The sequence below is a fragment of the Lissotriton vulgaris genome, chromosome 5 (genome assembly GCF_964263255.1).
Source record: "Lissotriton vulgaris chromosome 5, aLisVul1.2, whole genome shotgun sequence".
Lineage (NCBI taxonomy): Eukaryota > Metazoa > Chordata > Amphibia > Caudata > Salamandridae > Lissotriton > Lissotriton vulgaris.
Window position 1 is genome coordinate 1,546,771,528 of NC_141693.1, and position 20,777 is coordinate 1,546,792,304.

The window sequence follows — 20,777 nt, forward strand, 5'->3', positions numbered from 1 at the left end:
AGGTTGTATACTTTTCATGAATCCTGACTTGCCCTATTCAAGTAGCTGAAAGCCTGTCACCACCTCTAGAAACAACAGTTACACCAATCCAATTCAAATAATTTTTTCCAAAGGAATATCTTCTGCCGGGTCAAAGTTGCATCTGACAAAGATAGGTGTTTAAAAATCTACTTTGTAGTTTCAGAACACCAACATGACTCTGAAGAGTACAGAAGTAAAATGGTACCATTTCAAAGTTCCTAATACCACATAAGCTTCTGAGTGGAAGCATGTAATAAACATATACATTTTTCTGGAAAAGTAAGAGTGGATATTAGTTTTCAGCTCAGATGGGACTCGAACCCACATTCCCTGGCTTAGGAGGCCAGTGCCTTATCCATTAGGCCACTGAGGCACAGATAAACAGTTGCAGTCTAGAGGCATTATTTAAATGTATTCAATCGTCAAATAGTGGTGTCTGCACACAGGACATTTCTCAGTTCTCTCCATAAGTAAACTTCCCATTTTCATCCTCTTCCATCCCCGACTTTAACACTCTTTTCTGTGCTATAATGGAGGCTCTGCATTTCGCGCAATTGGAGAGAAATTGGAGGAGAACCAATTTCGACTCAACACTTCTTCTTTCCTGGATGCTTTTCTCAATAAACTGGGCTTTGACAGTGGTATCAAGCCGTCCTTGTCTTCAGCAGGACACAGAAACAGGCACCAAGTCTCCTAACCAAGTTCAACCACACTCTGCAACTTAATAGACCAATGCTTCACAAATTAGCCAACTGTGTCATCAGCAAAGGCAGCCAATGTGCCAATCCTTTATAATTCTTCTGTAGTACTTTTCTTTCTCGTAGGCAAAATTAGCACTTTAACTGCACAAATCATACAGATTTTTACACTTGAAGCACTCCATGAACACATACTTACACACCTTGCATTTCATCTACACACCCTTAAGCTAAAAACCCATTCTGTCAAGTCAAAATTCTGCAACCCTATTACATATTCAGTGCGTGTACATAGAAGCACTTCTTAATGCCACTAACATGGACAAGATTTTAGGCTGAAGATGCAATCTAAATGACTGTGCAGTATGTACTCCACTGCATGAATAATTAGGAATGAGAACATGATGGCTATAAGAGTATTGGAAGAGCCTGCTTCCATTCTGAATGGAAATCTGAGTTGTGTGACCATTGGCAAAAACCGACCACGAAGGGACTCGAACCCTCAATCTTCTGATCCGAAGTCAGACACCTTACCCATTAGGCCACGCGGTCATATGTCCTGCTGTGCTTATTTTTATAATGTAGGTGGTATGCAAGGATGGGAAATATGATATTGATAGTTATTTAGGTTTACATCCCATTGTGTGTTTTCAGCTCCTTTCAATTAAAGCACTCTTTTGGAATCTATATAATGAAAATGTCTCCAGTACGATAAGCTTTTGTTTTCTTTTTTGCATTTAAACCTCTTTCTTCATGAGAATAAAGCTCAGTTGTATGCTTTACATAGCTCTGGATATTTCTAGAGGTGGAGAGAAACTGTTTTGACAGTAGTAAAAACTGCTCCTTTCTGGATATGCCAATTTACACACGCTCAAAGGTTGTATACTTTTCATGAATCCTGACTTGCCCTATTCAAGTAGCTGAAAGCCTGTCACCACCTCTAGAAACAACAGTTACACCAATCCAATTCAAATAATTTTTTCCAAAGGAATATCTTCTGCCGGGTCAAAGTTGCATCTGACAAAGATAGGTGTTTAAAAATCTACTTTGTAGTTTCAGAACACCAACATGACTCTGAAGAGTACAGAAGTAAAATGGTACCATTTCAAAGTTCCTAATACCACATAAGCTTCTGAGTGGAAGCATGTAATAAACATATACATTTTTCTGGAAAAGTAAGAGTGGATATTAGTTTTCAGCTCAGATGGGACTCGAACCCACATTCCCTGGCTTAGGAGGCCAGTGCCTTATCCATTAGGCCACTGAGGCACAGATAAACAGTTGCAGTCTAGAGGCATTATTTAAATGTATTCAATCGTCAAATAGTGGTGTCTGCACACAGGACATTTCTCAGTTCTCTCCATAAGTAAACTTCCCATTTTCATCCTCTTCCATCCCCGACTTTAACACTCTTTTCTGTGCTATAATGGAGGCTCTGCATTTCGCGCAATTGGAGAGAAATTGGAGGAGAACCAATTTCGACTCAACACTTCTTCTTTCCTGGATGCTTTTCTCAATAAACTGGGCTTTGACAGTGGTATCAAGCCGTCCTTGTCTTCAGCAGGACACAGAAACAGGCACCAAGTCTCCTAACCAAGTTCAACCACACTCTGCAACTTAATAGACCAATGCTTCACAAATTAGCCAACTGTGTCATCAGCAAAGGCAGCCAATGTGCCAATCCTTTATAATTCTTCTGTAGTACTTTTCTTTCTCGTAGGCAAAATTAGCACTTTAACTGCACAAATAATACAGATTTTTACACTTGAAGCACTCCATGAGCACATACTTACACACCTTGCATTTCATCTACACACCCTTAAGCTGAAAACCCATTCTGTCAAGTCAAAATTCTGCAACCCTATTACATATTCCGTGCGTGTACATAGAAGCACTTCTTAATGCCACTAACATGAACAAGATTTTAGGCTGAAGATGCAATCTAAATGACTGTGCAGTATGTACTCCACTTCATGAATAATTAGGAATGAGAACATGATGGCTATAAGAGTATTGGAAGAGCCTGCTTCCATTCTGAATGGAAATCTGAGTTGTGTGACCATTGGCAAAAACCGACCACGAAGGGACTCGAACCCTCAATCTTCTGATCCGAAGTCAGACGCCTTATCCATTAGGCCACGCGGTCATATGTCCTGCTGTGCTTATTTTTATAATGTAGGTGGTATGCAAGGATGGGAAATATGATATTGATAGTTATTTAGGTTTACATCCCATTGTGTGTTTTCAGCTCCTTTCAATTAAAGCACTCTTTTGGAATCTATATAATGAAAATGTCACCAGTACGATAAGCTTTTGTTTTCTTTTTTGCATTTAAACCTCTTTCTTCATGAGAATAAAGCTCAGTTGTATGCTTTACATAGCTCTGGATATTTCTAGAGGTGGAGAGAAACTGTTTTGACAGTAGTAAAAACTGCTCCTTTCTGGATATGCCAATTTACACACGCTCAAAGGTTGTATACGTTTCATGAATCCTGACTTGCCCTATTCAAGTAGCTGAAAGCCTGTCACCACCTCTAGAAACAACAGTTACACCAATCCAATTCAAATAATTTTTTCCAAAGGAATATCTTCTGCCGGGTCAAAGTTGCATCTGACAAAGATAGGTGTTTAAAAATCTACTTTGTAGTTTCAGAACACCAACATGACTCTGAAGAGTACAGAAGTAAAATGGTACCATTTCAAAGTTCCTAATACCACATAAGCTTCTGAGCGGAAGCATGTAATAAACATATAAATTTTTCTGGAAAAGTAAGAGTGGATATTGGTTTTCACCTCAGATGGGACTCGAACCCACAATACCTGGCTTAGGAGGCCAGTGCCGTATCCATTAGGCCACTGAGGCACAGATAAACAGTTGTAGTCTACAGGCATTATTTAAATGTATTCAATCGTCAAATAGTGGTGTCTGCACACAGGACATTTCTCAGTTCTCTCCATAAGTAAACTTCCCATTTTCATGAACACCTTGCATTTCATCTACACACCCTTAAGCTGAAAACCCATTCTGTCAAGTCAAAATTCTGCAACCCTATTACATATTCCGTGCGTGTACATGGAAGCACTTCTTAATGCCACTAACATGAACAAGATTTTAGGCTGAAGATGCAATCTAAATGACTGTGCAGTATGTACTCCACTTCATGAATAATTAGGAATGAGAACATGATGGCTATAAGAGTATTGGAAGAGCCTGCTTCCATTCTGAATGGAAATCTGAGTTGTGTGACCATTGGCAAAAACCGACCACGAAGGGACTCGAACCCTCAATCTTCTGATCCGAAGTCAGACGCCTTATCCATTAGGCCACGCGGTCATATGTCCTGCTGTGCTTATTCTTATAATGTAGGTGATATGCAAGGATGGGAAATATGATATTGATAGTTATTTAGGTTTACATCCCATTGTGTGTTTTCAGCTCCTTTCAATTAAAGCACTCTTTTGGAATCTATATAATGAAAATGTCACCAGTACGATAAGCTTTTGTTTTCTTTTTTGCATTTAAACCTCTTTCTTCATGAGAATAAAGCTCAGTTGTATGCTTTACATAGCTCTGGATATTTCTAGAGGTGGAGAGAAACTGTTTTGACAGTAGTAAAAACTGCTCCTTTCTGGATATGCCAATTTACACACGCTCAAAGGTTGTATACGTTTCATGAATCCTGACTTGCCCTATTCAAGTAGCTGAAAGGCTTGTCACCACCTCTAGAAACAACAGTTACACCAATCCAATTCAAATAATTTTTTCCAAAGGAATATCTTCTGCCGGGTCAAAGTTGCATCTGACAAAGATAGGTGTTTAAAAATCTACTTTGTAGTTTCAGAACACCAACATGACTCTGAAGAGTACAGAAGTAAAATGGTACCATTTCAAAGTTCCTAATACCACATAAGCTTCTGAGCGGAAGCATGTAATAAACATATACATTTTTCTGGAAAAGTAAGAGTGGATATTGGTTTTCACCTAAGATGGGACTCGAACCTACAATACCTGGCTTAGGAGGCCAGTGCCGTATCCATTAGGCCACTGAGGCACAGATAAAAAGTTGCAGTCTAGAGGCATTATTTAAATGTATTCAATCGTCAAATAGTGGTGTCTGCACACAGGACATTTCTCAGTTCTCTCCATAAGTAAACTTCCCATTTTCATCCTCTTCCATCCCCGACTTTAACACTCTTTTCTGTTCTATAATGGAGGCTCTGCATTTCGCGCAAGTGGAGAGAAATTGGAGGAGAACCACTTTCGACTCAACACTTCTTCTTTCCTGGATGCTTTTCTCAATAAACTGGGCTTTGACAGTGGTATCAAGCCGTCCTTGTCTTCAGCAGGACACAGAAACAGGCACCAAGTCTCCTAACCAAGTTCAACCACACTCTGCAACTTAATAGACCAATGCTTCACAAATTAGCCAACTGTGTCATCAGCAAAGGCAGCCAATGTGCCAATCCTTTATAATTCTTCTGTAGTACTTCTCTTTCTCGTAGGCAAAATTAGCACTTTAACTGCACAAATCATACAGATTTTTACACTTGAAGCACTCCATGAACACATACTTACACACCTTGCATTTCATCTACACACCCTTAAGCTGAAAACCCATTCTGTCAAGTCAAAATTCTGCAACCCTATTACATATTCCGTGCGTGTACATGGAAGCACTTCTTAATGCCACTAACATGAACAAGATTTTAGGCTGAAGATGCAATCTAAATGACTGTGCAGTATGTACTCCACTTCATGAATAATTAGGAATGAGAACACGATGGCTATAAGAGTATTGGAAGAGCCTGCTTCCATTCTGAATGGAAATCTGAGTTGTGTGACCATTGGCAAAAACCGACCACGAAGGGACTCGAACCCTCAATCTTCTGATCCGAAGTCAGACACCTTATCCATTAGGCCACGCAGTCATATGTCCTGCTGTGCTTATTCTTATAATGTAGGTGATATGCAAGGATGGGAAATATGATATTGATAGTTATTTAGGTTTACATCCCATTGTGTGTTTTCAGCTCCTTTCAATTAAAGCACTCTTTTGGAATCTATATAATGAAAATGTCACCAGTACGATAAGCTTTTGTTTTCTTTTTTGCATTTAAACCTCTTTCTTCATGAGAATAAAGCTCAGTTGTATGCTTTACATAGCTCTGGATATTTCTAGAGGTGGAGAGAAACTGTTTTGACAGTAGTAAAAACTGCTCCTTTCTGGATATGCCAATTTACACACGCTCAAAGGTTGTATACGTTTCATGAATCCTGACTTGCCCTATTCAAGTAGCTGAAAGCCTGTCACCACCTCTAGAAACAACAGTTACACCAATCCAATTCAAATAATTTTTTCCAAAGGAATATCTTCTCCCGGGTCAAAGTTGCATCTGACAAAGATAGGTGTTTAAAAATCTACTTTGTAGTTTCAGAACACCAACATGACTCTGAAGAGTACAGAAGTAAAATGGTACCATTTCAAAGTTCCTAATACCACATAAGCTTATGAGCGGAAGCATGTTATAAATATATCAATTTTTCTGGAAAAGTAAGAGTGGATATTGGTTTTCACCTCAAATGGGACTCGAACCCACAATCCCTGGCTTAGGAGGCCAGTGCCTTATCCATTAGGCCACTGAGGCACAGATAAACAGTTGCAGTCTAGAGGCATTATTTAAATGTATTCAATCGTCAAATAGTGGTGTCTGCACACAGGACATTTCTCAGTTCTCTCCATAAGTAAACTTCCCATTTTCATCCTCTTCCATTCCCGACTTTAACACTCTGTTCTGTGCTATAATGGACTCTCTGCATTTTTAACAAGTGGAGAGAAATTGGAGGAGAACCACTCTCGACTCAACACTTCTTCTTTCCTGGATGCTTTTCTCAATAAACTGGGCTTTGACAGTGGTATCAAGCCGTCCTTGTCTTCAGCAGGACACAGAAACAGGCACCAAGTCTGCTAACCAAGTTCAACCACACTCTGCAACTTAATAGACCAATGCTTCACAAATTAGCCAACTGTGTCATCAGCAAAGGCAGCCAATGTGCCAATCCTTTATAATTCTTCTGTAGTACTTCTCTTTCTCGTAGGCAAAATTAGCACTTTAACTGCACAAATCATACAGATTTTACACTTGAAGCACTCCATGAACACTTACTTACACACCTTGCATTTCATCTACACACCCTTAAGCTAAAAACCCATTCTGTCAAGTCAAAATTCTGCAACCCTATTACATATTCCATGCGTGTACATAGAAGCACTTCTTAATGCCACTAACATGAACAAGATTTTAGGCTGACGATGCAATCTAAATGACTGTGCAGTATGGACTCCACTTCATGAATAATTAGGAATGAGAACATGATGGCTATAAGAGTATTGGAAGAGCCTGCTTCCATTCTGAATGGAAATCTGAGATGTGTTACCATTGGCAAAAACTGACCACGAAGGGACTCAAACCCTCAATTTTCTGATCCGAAGTAAGACGCCTTATCCATTAGGCCACGCAGTCATATGTCCTGCTGTGCTTATTTTTATAATGTAGGTGGTATGCAAGGATGGGAAATATGATAGTGATAGGTATTTAGGTTTACATCCCATTGTGTGTTTTCAGCTCCTTTCAATTAAAGCACTCTTTTGGAATCTATATAATGAAAATGTCACCAGTACGATAAGCTTTTGTTTTCTTTTTTGCATTTAAACCTCTTTCTTCATGAGATTAAAGCTCAGTTGTATGCTTTACATAGCTCTGGATATTTCCAGAAGTGGAGAGAAACTATTTTGACAGTAGTACAAACTGCTCCTTTCTGGACATGCCAATTTACACACGCTCAAAGGTTGGATGTGTTTCATGAATCCTGACTTGCCCTATTCAAGTAGCTGAAAGCCTGTCACCACCTCTAGAAACAAAAGTTACACCAATCCAATTCAAATCATTTTTTCCAAAGGAATATCTTCTGCTGGGTCAAAGTTGCATCTGACAAAGATAGGTGTTTAAAAATCTACTTTGTAGTTTCAGAACACCAACATAAGTCCGGAGAGTACAGAAGTAAAATGGTACCATTTCAAAGTTCCTAATACCACATAAGCTTCTGAGCGGAAGCATGTAATAAACATATAAATTTTTCTGGAAAAGTAAGAGTGGATATTGGTTTTCACCTCAGATGGGACTCAAACCCACAATCCCTGGCTTAGGAGGCCAGTGCCTTATCCATTAGGCCACTGAGGAACAGATAAACAGTTGCAGTCTAGAGGCATTATTTAAATGTATTCAATCGTAAAATAGTGGTGTCTGCACACAGGACATTTCTCAGTTCTCTCCATAAGTAAACTTCCCATTTTCATCCTCTTCCATCCCCGACTTTAACACTCTTTTCTGTGCTATAATGGAGGCTCTGCATTTCGCGCAAGTGGAGAGAAATTGGAGGAGAACCACTTTCGACTCAACACTTCTTCTTTCCTGGATGCTTTTCTCAATAAACTGGGCTTTGACAGTGGTATCAAGCCGTCCTTGTCTTCAGCAGGACACAGAAACAGGCACCAAGTCTCCTAACCAAGTTCAACCACACTCTGCAACTTAATAGACCAATGCTTCACAAATTAGCCAACTGTGTCATCAGCAAAGGCAGCCAATGTGCCAATCCTTTATAATTCTTCTGTAGTACTTCTCTTTCTCGTAGGCAAAATTAGCACTTTAACTGCACAAATCATACAGATTTTTACACTTGAAGCACTCCATGAACACATACTTACACACCTTGCATTTCATCTACACACCCTTAAGCTGAAAACCCATTCTGTCAAGTCAAAATTCTGCAACCCTATTACATATTCCGTGCGTGTACATAGAAGCACTTCTTAATGCCACTAACATGAACAAGATTTTAGGCTGAAGATGCAGTCTAAATGACTGTGCAGTATGTTCTCCACTTCATGAATAATTAGGAATGAGAACATGATGGCTATAAGAGTATTGGAAGAGCCTGCTTCCATTCTGAATGGAAATCTGAGTTGTGTGACCATTGGCAAAAACCGACCACGAAGGGACTCGAACCCTCAATCTTCTGATCCGAAGTCAGACGCCTTATCCATTAGGCCACGCGGTCATATGTCCTGCTGTTCTTATTTTTATAATGTAGGTGATATGCAAGGATGGGAAATATGATATTGATAGTTATTTAGGTTTACATCCCATTGTGTGTTTTCAGCTCCTTTCAATTAAAGCACTCTTTTGGAATCTATATAATGAAAATGTCACCAGTACGATAAGCTTTTGTTTTCTTTTTTGCATTTAAACCTCTTTCTTCATGAGAATAAAGCTCAGTTGTATGCTTTACATAGCTCTGGATATTTCTAGAGGTGGAGAGAAACTGTTTTGACAGTAGTAAAAACTGCTCCTTTCTGGATATGCCAATTTACACACGCTCAAAGGTTGTATACGTTTCATGAATCCTGACTTGCCCTATTCAAGTAGCTGAAAGCCTGTCACCACCTCTAGAAACAACAGTTACACCAATCCAATTCAAATAATTTTTTCCAAAGGAATATCTTCTCCCGGGTCAAAGTTGCATCTGACAAAGATAGGTGTTTAAAAATCTACTTTGTAGTTTCAGAACACCAACATGACTCTGAAGAGTACAGAAGTAAAATGGTACCATTTCAAAGTTCCTAATACCACATAAGCTTCTGAGCGGAAGCATGTAATAAATATATCAATTTTTCTGGAAAAGTAAGAGTGGATATTGGTTTTCACCTCAGATGGGACTCGAACCCACAATCCCTGGCTTAGGAGGCCAGTGCCTTATCCATTAGGCCACTGAGGCACAGATAAACAGTTGCAGTCTAGAGGCATTATTTAAATGTATTCAATCGTCAAATAGTGGTGTCTGCACACAGGACATTTCTCAGTTCTCTCCATAAGTAAACTTCCCATTTTCATCCTCTTCCATCCTCGACTTTAACACTCTGTTCTGTGCTATAATGGACTCTCTGCATTTTGAGCAAGTGGAGAGAAATTGGAGGAGAACCACTCTCGACTCAACACTTCTTCTTTCCTGGATGCTTTTCTCAATAAACTGGGCTTTGACAGTGGTATCAAGCCATCCTTGTCTTCAGCAGGACACAGAAACAGGCACCAAGTCTGCTAACCAAGTTCAACCACACTCTGCAACTTAATAGACCAATGCTTCACAAATTAGCCAACTGTGTCATCAGCAAAGGCAGCCAATGTGCCAATCCTTTATAATTCTTCTGTAGTACTTCTCTTTCTCGTAGGCAAAATTAGCACTTTAACTGCACAAATCATACAGATTTTACACTTGAAGCACTCCATGAACACATACTTACACACCTTGCATTTCATCTACACACCCTTAAGCTAAAAACCCATTCTGTCAAGTCAAAATTCTGCAACCCTATTACATATTCCATGTGTGTACATAGAAACACTTCTTAATGCCACTAACATGAACAAGATTTTAGGCTGACGATGCAATCTAAATGACTGTGCAGTATGGACTCCACTTCATGAATAATTAGGAATGAGAACATGATGGCTATAAGAGTATTGGAAGAGCCTGCTTCCATTCTGAATGGAAATCTGAGATGTGTTACCATTGGCAAAAACTGACCACGAAGGGACTCGAACCCTCAATCTTCTGATCCAAAGTCAGACGCCTTATCCATTAGGCCACGCAGTCATATGTCCTGCTGTGCTTATTTTCATAATGTAGGTGGTATGCAAGGATGGGAAATATGATAGTGATAGTTATTTAGGTTTACATCCCATTGTGTGTTTTCAGCTCCTTTCAATTAAAGCACTCTTTTGGAATCTATATAATGAAAATGTCACCAGTACGATAAGCTTTTGTTTTCTTTTTTGCATTTAAACCTCTTTCTTCATGAGATTAAAGCTCAGTTGTATGCTTTACATAGCTCTGGATATTTCCAGAAGTGGAGAGAAACTGTTTTGACAGTAGTACAAACTGCTCCTTTCTGGATATGCCAATTTACACACGCTCAAAGGTTGTATGTGTTTCATGAATCCTGACTTGCCCTATTCAAGTAGCTGAAAGCCTGTCACCACCTCTAGAAACAACAGTTACACCAATCCAATTCAAATCATTTTTTCCAAAGGAATATCTTCTGCTGGGTCAAAGTTGCATCTGACAAAGATAGGTGTTTAAAAATCTACTTTGTAGTTTCAGAACACCAACATAAGTCCGGAGAGTACAGAAGTAAAATGGTACCATTTCAAAGTTCCTAATACCTCATAAGCTTCTGAGGGGAAGCATGTAATAAATAAATACATTTTTCTAGAAAAGTAATAGTGGATATTGGTTTTCACCTCAAATGGGACTCGAACCCACAATCCCTGGCTTAGGAGGCCAGTGCCTTATCCATTAGGCCACTGAGGCACAGATGAACACTTGCAGTCTAGAGGCATTATTTAAATGTATTCAACCGTCAAACACTGGTGTCTGCACACAGGACATTTCTCAGTTCTCTCCATAAGTAAACTTCCCATTTTCATCCTCTTCCATCCCGACTTTAACACTCTGTTCTGTGCTATAATGGAGGCTCTGCATTTCGAGCAAGTGGAGAGAAATTGGAGGAGAACCACTTTCGACTCAACACTTCTTCTTTCCTGGATGCTTTTCTCAATAAACTGGGCTTTGACAGTGGTATCAAGCCGTCCTTGTCTTCAGCAGGACACAGAAACAGGCACCAAGTCTCCTAACCAAGTTCAACCTCACTCTGCAACTTAATAGACCAATGCTTTACAAATTAGCCAACTGTGTCATCAGCAAAGGCAGCCAATGTGCCAATCCTTTATAATTCTTCTGTAGTACTTTTCTTTCTCGTAGGCAAAATTAGCACTTTAACTGCACAAATCATACAGATTTTTAAACTTGAAGCACTCCATGAACACATACTTACACACCTTGCATTTCATCTACACACCCTTAAGCTAAAAACCCATTCTGTCAAGTCAAAATTCTGCAACCCTATTACATATTCAGTGCGTGTACATAGAAGCACTTCTTAATGCCACTAACATGGACAAGATTTTAGGCTGAAGATGCAATCTAAATGACTGTGCAGTATGTACTCCACTTCATGAATAATTAGGAATGAGAACATGATGGCTATAAGAGTATTGGACGAGCCTGCTTCCATTCTGAACGGAAAGCTGAGATGTGTGTCCATTGGCAAAAAAGGCCACGAAGGGACTCGAACCCTCAATCTTCTGATCCGAAGTCAGACACCTTATCCATCAGGCCACGCTGTCATATGTTCTGCTGTGCTTATTTTTATAATGTAGGTGGTATGCAAGGATGGGAAATATGATATTGATAGTTATTTAGGTTTACATCCCATTGTGTTTTTTCAGCTCCTTTCAATTAAAGCACTCTTTTGGAATCTATATAATGAGAATGTCACCAGTACGATGAGCTTTTGTTTTCTTTTTTTGCATTTAAACCTCTTTCTTCATGAGATTAAAGCTCAGTTGTATGCTTTACATAGCTCTGGATATTTCCAGAAGTGGAGAGAAACTGTTTTGACAGTAGTACAAACTGCTCCTTTCTGGATAAGCCAATTTACACACGCTCAAAGGTTGTATACGTTTCATGAATCCCGCCTTGCCCTATTCAAGTAGCTGAAAGCCTGTCACCACCTCTAGAAACAACAGTTACACCAATCCAATTCAAATCATTTTTTCTAAAGGAATATCTTCTGCTGGGTCAAAGTTGCATCTGACAAAGATAGGTGTTAAAAATCTACTTTGTAGTTTCAGAACACCAACATGAGTCCGGGGAGTACAGAAGTAAAATGGTACCATTTCAAAGTTCCTAATACCACATAAGCTTCTGAGCGGAAGCATGTAATAAACATATACATTTTTCTGGAAAAGTAAGAGTGGATATTGGTTTTCACCTCAGATGGGACTCAAACCCACAATCCCTGGCTTAGGAGGCCAGTGCCTTATCCATTAGGCCACTGAGGAACAGATAAACAGTTGCAGTCTAGAGGCATTATTTAAATGTATTCAATCGTAAAATAGTGGTGTCTGCACACAGGACATTTCTCAGTTCTCTCCATAAGTAAACTTCCCATTTTCATCCTCTTCCATCCCCGACTTTAACACTCTTTTCTGTGCTATAATGGAGGCTCTGCATTTCGCGCAAGTGGAGAGAAATTGGAGGAGAACCACTTTCGACTCAACACTTCTTCTTTCCTGGATGCTTTTCTCAATAAACTGGGCTTTGACAGTGGTATCAAGCCGTCCTTGTCTTCAGCAGGACACAGAAACAGGCACCAAGTCTCCTAACCAAGTTCAACCACACTCTGCAACTTAATAGACCAATGCTTCACAAATTAGCCAACTGTGTCATCAGCAAAGGCAGCCAATGTGCCAATCCTTTATAATTCTTCTGTAGTACTTCTCTTTCTCGTAGGCAAAATTAGCACTTTAACTGCACAAATCATACAGATTTTTACACTTGAAGCACTCCATGAACACATACTTACACACCTTGCATTTCATCTACACACCCTTAAGCTGAAAACCCATTCTGTCAAGTCAAAATTCTGCAACCCTATTACATATTCCGTGCGTGTACATAGAAGCACTTCTTAATGCCACTAACATGAACAAGATTTTAGGCTGAAGATGCAATCTAAATGACTGTGCAGTATGTTCTCCACTTCATGAATAATTAGGAATGAGAACATGATGGCTATAAGAGTATTGGAAGAGCCTGCTTCCATTCTGAATGGAAATCTGAGTTGTGTGACCATTGGTAAAAACCGACCACGAAGGGACTCGAACCCTCAATCTTCTGATCCGAAGTCAGACGCCTTATCCATTAGGCCACGCGGTCATATGCCCTGCTGTGCTTATTTTTATAATGTAGGTGATATGCAAGGATGGGAAATATGATATTGATAGTTATTTAGGTTTACATCCCATTGTGTGTTTTCAGCTCCTTTCAATTAAAGCACTCTTTTGGAATCTATATAATGAAAATGTCACCAGTACGATAAGCTTTTGTTTTCTTTTTTGCATTTAAACCTCTTTCTTCATGAGAATAAAGCTCAGTTGTATGCTTTACATAGCTCTGGATATTTCTAGAGGTGGAGAGAAACTGTTTTGACAGTAGTAAAAACTGCTCCTTTCTGGATATGCCAATTTACACACGCTCAAAGGTTGTATACGTTTCATGAATCCTGACTTGCCCTATTCAAGTAGCTGAAAGCCTGTCACCACCTCTAGAAACAACAGTTACACCAATCCAATTCAAATAATTTTTTCCAAAGGAATATCTTCTCCCGGGTCAAAGTTGCATCTGACAAAGATAGGTGTTTAAAAATCTACTTTGTAGTTTCAGAACACCAACATGACTCTGAAGAGTACAGAAGTAAAATGGTACCATTTCAAAGTTCCTAATACCACATAAGCTTCTGAGCGGAAGCATGTAATAAATATATCAATTTTTCTGGAAAAGTAAGAGTGGATATTGGTTTTCACCTCAGATGGGACTCGAACCCACAATCCCTGGCTTAGGAGGCCAGTGCCTTATCCATTAGGCCACTGAGGCACAGATAAACAGTTGCAGTCTAGAGGCATTATTTAAATGTATTCAATCGTCAAATAGTGGTGTCTGCACACAGGACATTTCTCAGTTCTCTCCATAAGTAAACTTCCCATTTTCATCCTCTTCCATCCTCGACTTTAACACTCTGTTCTGTGCTATAATGGACTCTCTGCATTTTGAGCAAGTGGAGAGAAATTGGAGGAGAACCACTCTCGACTCAACACTTCTTCTTTCCTGGATGCTTTTCTCAATAAACTGGGCTTTGACAGTGGTATCAAGCCATCCTTGTCTTCAGCAGGACACAGAAACAGGCACCAAGTCTGCTAACCAAGTTCAACCACACTCTGCAACTTAATAGACCAATGCTTCACAAATTAGCCAACTGTGTCATCAGCAAAGGCAGCCAATGTGCCAATCCTTTATAATTCTTCTGTAGTACTTCTCTTTCTCATAGGCAAAATTAGCACTTTAACTGCACAAATCATACAGATTTTACACTTGAAGCACTCCATGAACACATACTTACACACCTTGCATTTCATCTACACACCCTTAAGCTAAAAACCCATTCTGTCAAGTCAAAATTCTGCAACCCTATTACATATTCCATGTGTGTACATAGAAACACTTCTTAATGCCACTAACATGAACAAGATTTTAGGCTGACGATGCAATCTAAATGACTGTGCAGTATGGACTCCACTTCATGAATAATTAGGAATGAGAACATGATGGCTATAAGAGTATTGGAAGAGCCTGCTTCCATTCTGAATGGAAATCTGAGATGTGTTACCATTGGCAAAAACTGACCACGAAGGGACTCGAACCCTCAATCTTCTGATCCAAAGTCAGACGCCTTATCCATTAGGCCACGCAGTCATATGTCCTGCTGTGCTTATTTTCATAATGTAGGTGGTATGCAAGGATGGGAAATATGATAGTGATAGTTATTTAGGTTTACATCCCATTGTGTGTTTTCAGCTCCTTTCAATTAAAGCACTCTTTTGGAATCTATATAATGAAAATGTCACCAGTACGATAAGCTTTTGTTTTCTTTTTTGCATTTAAACCTCTTTCTTCATGAGATTAAAGCTCAGTTGTATGCTTTACATAGCTCTGGATATTTCCAGAAGTGGAGAGAAACTGTTTTGACAGTAGTACAAACTGCTCCTTTCTGGATATGCCAATTTACACACGCTCAAAGGTTGTATGTGTTTCATGAATCCTGACTTGCCCTATTCAAGTAGCTGAAAGCCTGTCACCACCTCTAGAAACAACAGTTACACCAATCCAATTCAAATCATTTTTTCCAAAGGAATATCTTCTGCTGGGTCAAAGTTGCATCTGACAAAGATAGGTGTTTAAAAATCTACTTTGTAGTTTCAGAACACCAACATAAGTCCGGAGAGTACAGAAGTAAAATGGTACCATTTCAAAGTTCCTAATACCTCATAAGCTTCTGAGGGGAAGCATGTAATAAATAAATACATTTTTCTAGAAAAGTAATAGTGGATATTGGTTTTCACCTCAAATGGGACTCGAACCCACAATCCCTGGCTTAGGAGGCCAGTGCCTTATCCATTAGGCCACTGAGGCACAGATGAACACTTGCAGTCTAGAGGCATTATTTAAATGTATTCAACCGTCAAACACTGGTGTCTGCACACAGGACATTTCTCAGTTCTCTCCATAAGTAAACTTCCCATTTTCATCCTCTTCCATCCCGACTTTAACACTCTGTTCTGTGCTATAATGGAGGCTCTGCATTTCGAGCAAGTGGAGAGAAATTGGAGGAGAACCACTTTCGACTCAACACTTCTTCTTTCCTGGATGCTTTTCTCAATAAACTGGGCTTTGACAGTGGTATCAAGCCGTCCTTGTCTTCAGCAGGACACAGAAACAGGCACCAAGTCTCCTAACCAAGTTCAACCTCACTCTGCAACTTAATAGACCAATGCTTTACAAATTAGCCAACTGTGTCATCAGCAAAGGCAGCCAATGTGCCAATCCTTTATAATTTTTCTGTAGTACTTTTCTTTCTCGTAGGCAAAATTAGCACTTTAACTGCACAAATCATACAGATTTTTAAACTTGAAGCACTCCATGAACACATACTTACACACCTTGCATTTCATCTACACACCCTTAAGCTAAAAACCCATTCTGTCAAGTCAAAATTCTGCAACCCTATTACATATTCAGTGCGTGTACATAGAAGCACTTCTTAATGCCACTAACATGGACAAGATTTTAGGCTGAAGATGCAATCTAAATGACTGTGCAGTATGTACTCCACTTCATGAATAATTAGGAATGAGAACATGATGGATATAAGAGTATTGGACGAGCCTGCTTCCATTCTGAACGGAAAGCTGAGATGTGTGTCCATTGGCAAAAAAGGCCACGAAGGGACTCGAACCCTCAATCTTCTGATCCGAAGTCAGACACCTTATCCATCAGGCCACGCTGTCATATGTTCTGCTGTGCTTATTTTTATAATGTAGGTGGTATGCAAGGATGGGAAATATGATATTGATAGTTATTTAGGTTTACATCCCATTGTGTTTTTTCAGCTCCTTTCAATTAAAGCACTCTTTTGGAATCTATATAATGAGAATGTCACCAGTACGATAAGCTTTTGTTTTCTTTTTTGCATTTAAACCTCTTTCTTCATGAGATTAAAGCTCAGTTGTATGCTTTACATAGCTCTGGATATTTCCAGAAGTGGAGAGAAACTGTTTTGACAGTAGTACAAACTGCTCCTTTCTGGATATGCCAATTTACACACGCTCAAAGGTTGTATACGTTTCATGAATCCTGACTTGCCCTATTCAAGTAGCTGAAAGCCTGTCACCACCTCTAGAAACAACAGTTACACCAATCCAATTCAAATTTTTTCCAAAGGAATATCTTCTGACGGGTCAAAGTTGTATCCGACAAAGATAGGTGTTTAAAAATCTACTTTGTAGTTTCAGAACACCAACATGACGCTGAAGAGTACAGAAGTAAAATGGTACCATTTCAAAGTTCCTAATACCTCATAAGCTTCTGAGCGGAAGCATGTAATAAATATATCAATTTTTCTGGAAAAGTAAGAGTGGGTATTGGTTTTCACCTCAGATGGGACTCGAACCCACAATCCCTGGCTTAGGAGGCCAGTGCCTTATCCATTAGGCCACTGAGGCACAGATAAACACTTGCAGTCTAGAGGTATTATTTAAATGTATTCAATCGTCAAACACTGGTGTCTGCACACAGGACATTTCTCAGTTCTCTCCATTAGTAAACTTCCCACTTTCATCCTCTTCCATGCCCGACTTTAACACTCTGTTCTGTGCTATAATGGAGGCTCTGCATTTCGAGAAAGTGGAGAGAAATTGGAGGAGAACCACTTTCGACTCAACACTTCTTCTTTCCTGGATGCTTTTCTCAATAAACTGGGCTTTGACAGTGGAATCAAGCCGTCCTTGTCTTCAGCAGGACACAGAAACAGGCACCAAGTCTCCTAACCAAGTTCAACCACACTCTGCAACTTAATATACCAATGCTTTGCAAATTAGCCAACTGTATCATCAGCAAAGGCAGCCAATGTGCCAATCCTTTATAATTCTTCTGTAGTACTTTTCTTTCTCGTAGGCAAAATTAGCACTTCAACTGCACAAATCATACAGATTTTATACTTGAAGCACTCCATGAACACATACTTACACACCTTGCATTTCATCTACACACCCGTAAGCTAAAAACCCATTCTGTCAAGTCAAAATTCTGCAACCCTAATACATATTCAGTGCATATACATAGAAGCACTTCTTAATGCCACTAACATGGACAAGATTTTAGGCTGAAGATGCAATCTAAATGACTGTGCAGTATGTACTCCACTTCATGAATAATTAGGAATGAGAACATGATGGCTATAAGAGTATTGGTAGAGCCTGCTTCCATTCTGAATGGAAAGCTGAGTTGTGTGACCATTGGCAAAAACCGACCTCAAAGGGACTCGAACCCTCAATCTTCTGATCTGAAGTCAGACGCCTTATCCATTAGGCCACGCAGTCATATGTCTTGCTGTGCTTATTTTTATAATGTAGGTGGTATGCAAGGATGGGAAATATGATATTGATAGTTATTTAGGTTTACATCCCATTGTGTTTTTTCAGCTCCTTTCAAATAAAGCACTCTTTTGGAATCTATATAATGAGAATGTCACCAGTACGATAAGCTTTTGTTTTCTTTTTTGCATTTAAACCTCTTTCTTCATGAGAATAAAGCTCAGTTGTATGCTTTACATAGCTCTGGATATTTCTAGAAGTGGAGAGAAACTGTTTTGACAGTAGTAAAAACTGCTCCTTTCTGGATATGCCAATTTACACACGCTCAAAGGTTGTATACGTTTCATGAATCCTGACTTGCCCTATTCAAGTAGCTGAAAGCCTGTCACCACCTCTAGAAACAACAGTTACACCAATCCAATTCAAATCATTTTTTCCAAAGGAATATCTTCTGCCGGGTCAAAGTTGCATCTGACAAAGATAGGTGTTTAAAAATCTACTTTGTAGTTTCAGAACACCAACATGACTCTGAAGAGTACAGAAGTAAAATGGTACCATTTCAAAGTTCCTAATACCACATAAGCTTCTGAGCGGAAGCATGTAATAAATATATCAATTTTTCTGGAAAAGAAAGAGTGGATATTGGTTTTCACCTCAGATGGGACTCGAACCCACAATCCCTAGCTTAGGAGGCCAGTGCCTTATCCATTAGGCCACTGAGGCACATATGAACACTTGCAGTCTAGAGGCATTATATAAATGTATTCAATCGTCAAACACTGGTGTCTGCACACAGGACATTTCTCAGTTCTCTCCATAAGTAAACTTCCCATTTTCATCCTCTTCCATCCCCGACTTTAACACTCTGTTCAGTGCTATAATGGAGGCTCTGCATTTCGAGCAAGTGAAGAGAAATTGGAGGAGAACCACATTCGATAAAACACTTCTTCTTTCCTGGATGCTTTTCTCAATAAACTGGGCTTTGACAGTGGTATCAAGCCGTCCTTGTCTTCAGCAGGACACAGAAACAGGCACCAAGTCTCCTAACCAAGTTCAACCACACTCTGCAACTTAATAGACCAATGCTTTACAAATTAGCCAACTGTGTCATCAGCAAAGGCAGCCAATGTGCCAATCCTTTATAATTCTTCTGTAGTACTTTTCTTTCTCGTAGGCAAAATTAGCACTTTAACTGCACAAATCATACAGATTTTTACACTTGAAGCACTCCATGAACACATACTTACACACCTTGCATTTCATCTACACACCCTTAAGCTAAAAACCCATTCTGTCAAGTCAAAATTCTGCAACCCTATTACATATTCAGTGCATGTACATAGAAGCACTTCTTAATGCCACTAACATGGACAAGATTTTAGGCTGAAGATGCAATCTAAATGACTGTGCAGTATGTACTCCACTTCATGAATAATTAGGAATGAGAACATGATGGCTATAAGAGTATTGGAAGAGCCTGCTTCCATTCTGAACGGAAAGCTGAGTTGTGTGTCCATTGGCAAAAACCGACCACGAAGGGACTCGAACCCTCAATCTTCTGATCCGAAGTCAGACACCTTATCCATTAGGCCACGCGGTGATATGTCCTGCTGTGCTTATTTTTATAATGTAGGTAGTATGCAAGGATGGGAAATATGATATTGATAGTTATTTAGGTTTACATCCCATTGTGTGTTTTCAGCTCCTTTCAATTAAAGCACTCTTTTGGAATCTATATAATGAAAATGTCACCAGTACGATAAGCTTTTGTTTTCTTTTTTGCATTTAAACCTCTTTCTTCATGAGATTAAAGCTCAGTTGTATGCTTTACATAGCTCTGGATATTTCCAGAAGTGGAGAGAAACTGTTTTGACAGTAGTACAAACTGCTCCTTTCTGGATATGCCAATTTACACACGCTCAAAGGTTGTATGTGTTTCATGAATCCTGACTTGCCCTATTCAAGTAGCTGAAAGCCTGTCACCACCTCTAGAAACAACAGTTACACCAATCCAATTCAAATCATTTTTTCCAAAGGAATATCTTCTGCTGGGTCAAAGTTGCATCTGACAAAGATAGGTGTTTAAAAATCTACTTTGTAGTTTCAGAACACCAACATAAGTCCGGAGAGTACAGAAGTAAAATGGTACCATTTCAAAGTTCCTAATACCTCATAAGCTTCTGAGGGGAAGCATGTAATAAATAAATAAATTTTTCTAGAAAAGTAATAGTGGATATTGGTTTTTACCTCAGATGGGACTCGAACCCACAATCCGTGGCTTAGGAGGCCAGTGCCTTATCCATTAGGCCACTGAGGCACAGATGAACACTTGCAGTCTAGAGGCATTATTTAAATGTATTCAACCGTCAAACACTGGTGTCTGCACACAGGACA

General features: G+C 39.4%; 18 non-coding genes across 18 annotated transcripts; all 18 read right to left on the bottom strand.

Moving 5' to 3' along the window:
• Nucleotides 1–321: 321 nt before the first annotated feature.
• On the bottom strand, nt 322–394 carry TRNAR-CCU (transfer RNA arginine (anticodon CCU)). Its single transcript has one exon. It is a non-coding gene; the product is annotated as a tRNA-Arg (tRNA).
• An 804-nt stretch (nt 395–1,198) lies between these two features.
• TRNAR-UCG (transfer RNA arginine (anticodon UCG)) lies at nt 1,199–1,271 on the bottom strand. Its single transcript has one exon. It is a non-coding gene; the product is annotated as a tRNA-Arg (tRNA).
• A 644-nt stretch (nt 1,272–1,915) lies between these two features.
• On the bottom strand, nt 1,916–1,988 carry TRNAR-CCU (transfer RNA arginine (anticodon CCU)). Its single transcript has one exon. It is a non-coding gene; the product is annotated as a tRNA-Arg (tRNA).
• An 804-nt stretch (nt 1,989–2,792) lies between these two features.
• TRNAR-UCG (transfer RNA arginine (anticodon UCG)) lies at nt 2,793–2,865 on the bottom strand. Its single transcript has one exon. It is a non-coding gene; the product is annotated as a tRNA-Arg (tRNA).
• A 1,115-nt stretch (nt 2,866–3,980) lies between these two features.
• Nucleotides 3,981–4,053, bottom strand: TRNAR-UCG (transfer RNA arginine (anticodon UCG)). Its single transcript has one exon. It is a non-coding gene; the product is annotated as a tRNA-Arg (tRNA).
• A 1,522-nt stretch (nt 4,054–5,575) lies between these two features.
• TRNAR-UCG (transfer RNA arginine (anticodon UCG)) lies at nt 5,576–5,648 on the bottom strand. Its single transcript has one exon. It is a non-coding gene; the product is annotated as a tRNA-Arg (tRNA).
• Nucleotides 5,649–6,292: 644 nt separating this feature from the next.
• On the bottom strand, nt 6,293–6,365 carry TRNAR-CCU (transfer RNA arginine (anticodon CCU)). Its single transcript has one exon. It is a non-coding gene; the product is annotated as a tRNA-Arg (tRNA).
• Nucleotides 6,366–8,762: 2,397 nt separating this feature from the next.
• On the bottom strand, nt 8,763–8,835 carry TRNAR-UCG (transfer RNA arginine (anticodon UCG)). The gene has a single exon. It is a non-coding gene; the product is annotated as a tRNA-Arg (tRNA).
• Nucleotides 8,836–9,479: 644 nt separating this feature from the next.
• On the bottom strand, nt 9,480–9,552 carry TRNAR-CCU (transfer RNA arginine (anticodon CCU)). Its single transcript has one exon. It is a non-coding gene; the product is annotated as a tRNA-Arg (tRNA).
• Nucleotides 9,553–10,355: 803 nt separating this feature from the next.
• TRNAQ-UUG (transfer RNA glutamine (anticodon UUG)) lies at nt 10,356–10,428 on the bottom strand. Its single transcript has one exon. It is a non-coding gene; the product is annotated as a tRNA-Gln (tRNA).
• A 644-nt stretch (nt 10,429–11,072) lies between these two features.
• Nucleotides 11,073–11,145, bottom strand: TRNAR-CCU (transfer RNA arginine (anticodon CCU)). Its single transcript has one exon. It is a non-coding gene; the product is annotated as a tRNA-Arg (tRNA).
• Nucleotides 11,146–13,541: 2,396 nt separating this feature from the next.
• TRNAR-UCG (transfer RNA arginine (anticodon UCG)) lies at nt 13,542–13,614 on the bottom strand. Its single transcript has one exon. It is a non-coding gene; the product is annotated as a tRNA-Arg (tRNA).
• Nucleotides 13,615–14,258: 644 nt separating this feature from the next.
• Nucleotides 14,259–14,331, bottom strand: TRNAR-CCU (transfer RNA arginine (anticodon CCU)). Its single transcript has one exon. It is a non-coding gene; the product is annotated as a tRNA-Arg (tRNA).
• An 803-nt stretch (nt 14,332–15,134) lies between these two features.
• On the bottom strand, nt 15,135–15,207 carry TRNAQ-UUG (transfer RNA glutamine (anticodon UUG)). Its single transcript has one exon. It is a non-coding gene; the product is annotated as a tRNA-Gln (tRNA).
• Nucleotides 15,208–15,851: 644 nt separating this feature from the next.
• Nucleotides 15,852–15,924, bottom strand: TRNAR-CCU (transfer RNA arginine (anticodon CCU)). The gene has a single exon. It is a non-coding gene; the product is annotated as a tRNA-Arg (tRNA).
• Nucleotides 15,925–17,440: 1,516 nt separating this feature from the next.
• On the bottom strand, nt 17,441–17,513 carry TRNAR-CCU (transfer RNA arginine (anticodon CCU)). The gene has a single exon. It is a non-coding gene; the product is annotated as a tRNA-Arg (tRNA).
• Nucleotides 17,514–19,033: 1,520 nt separating this feature from the next.
• TRNAR-CCU (transfer RNA arginine (anticodon CCU)) lies at nt 19,034–19,106 on the bottom strand. The gene has a single exon. It is a non-coding gene; the product is annotated as a tRNA-Arg (tRNA).
• A 1,521-nt stretch (nt 19,107–20,627) lies between these two features.
• TRNAR-CCU (transfer RNA arginine (anticodon CCU)) lies at nt 20,628–20,700 on the bottom strand. The gene has a single exon. It is a non-coding gene; the product is annotated as a tRNA-Arg (tRNA).
• Nucleotides 20,701–20,777: the final 77 nt, after the last annotated feature.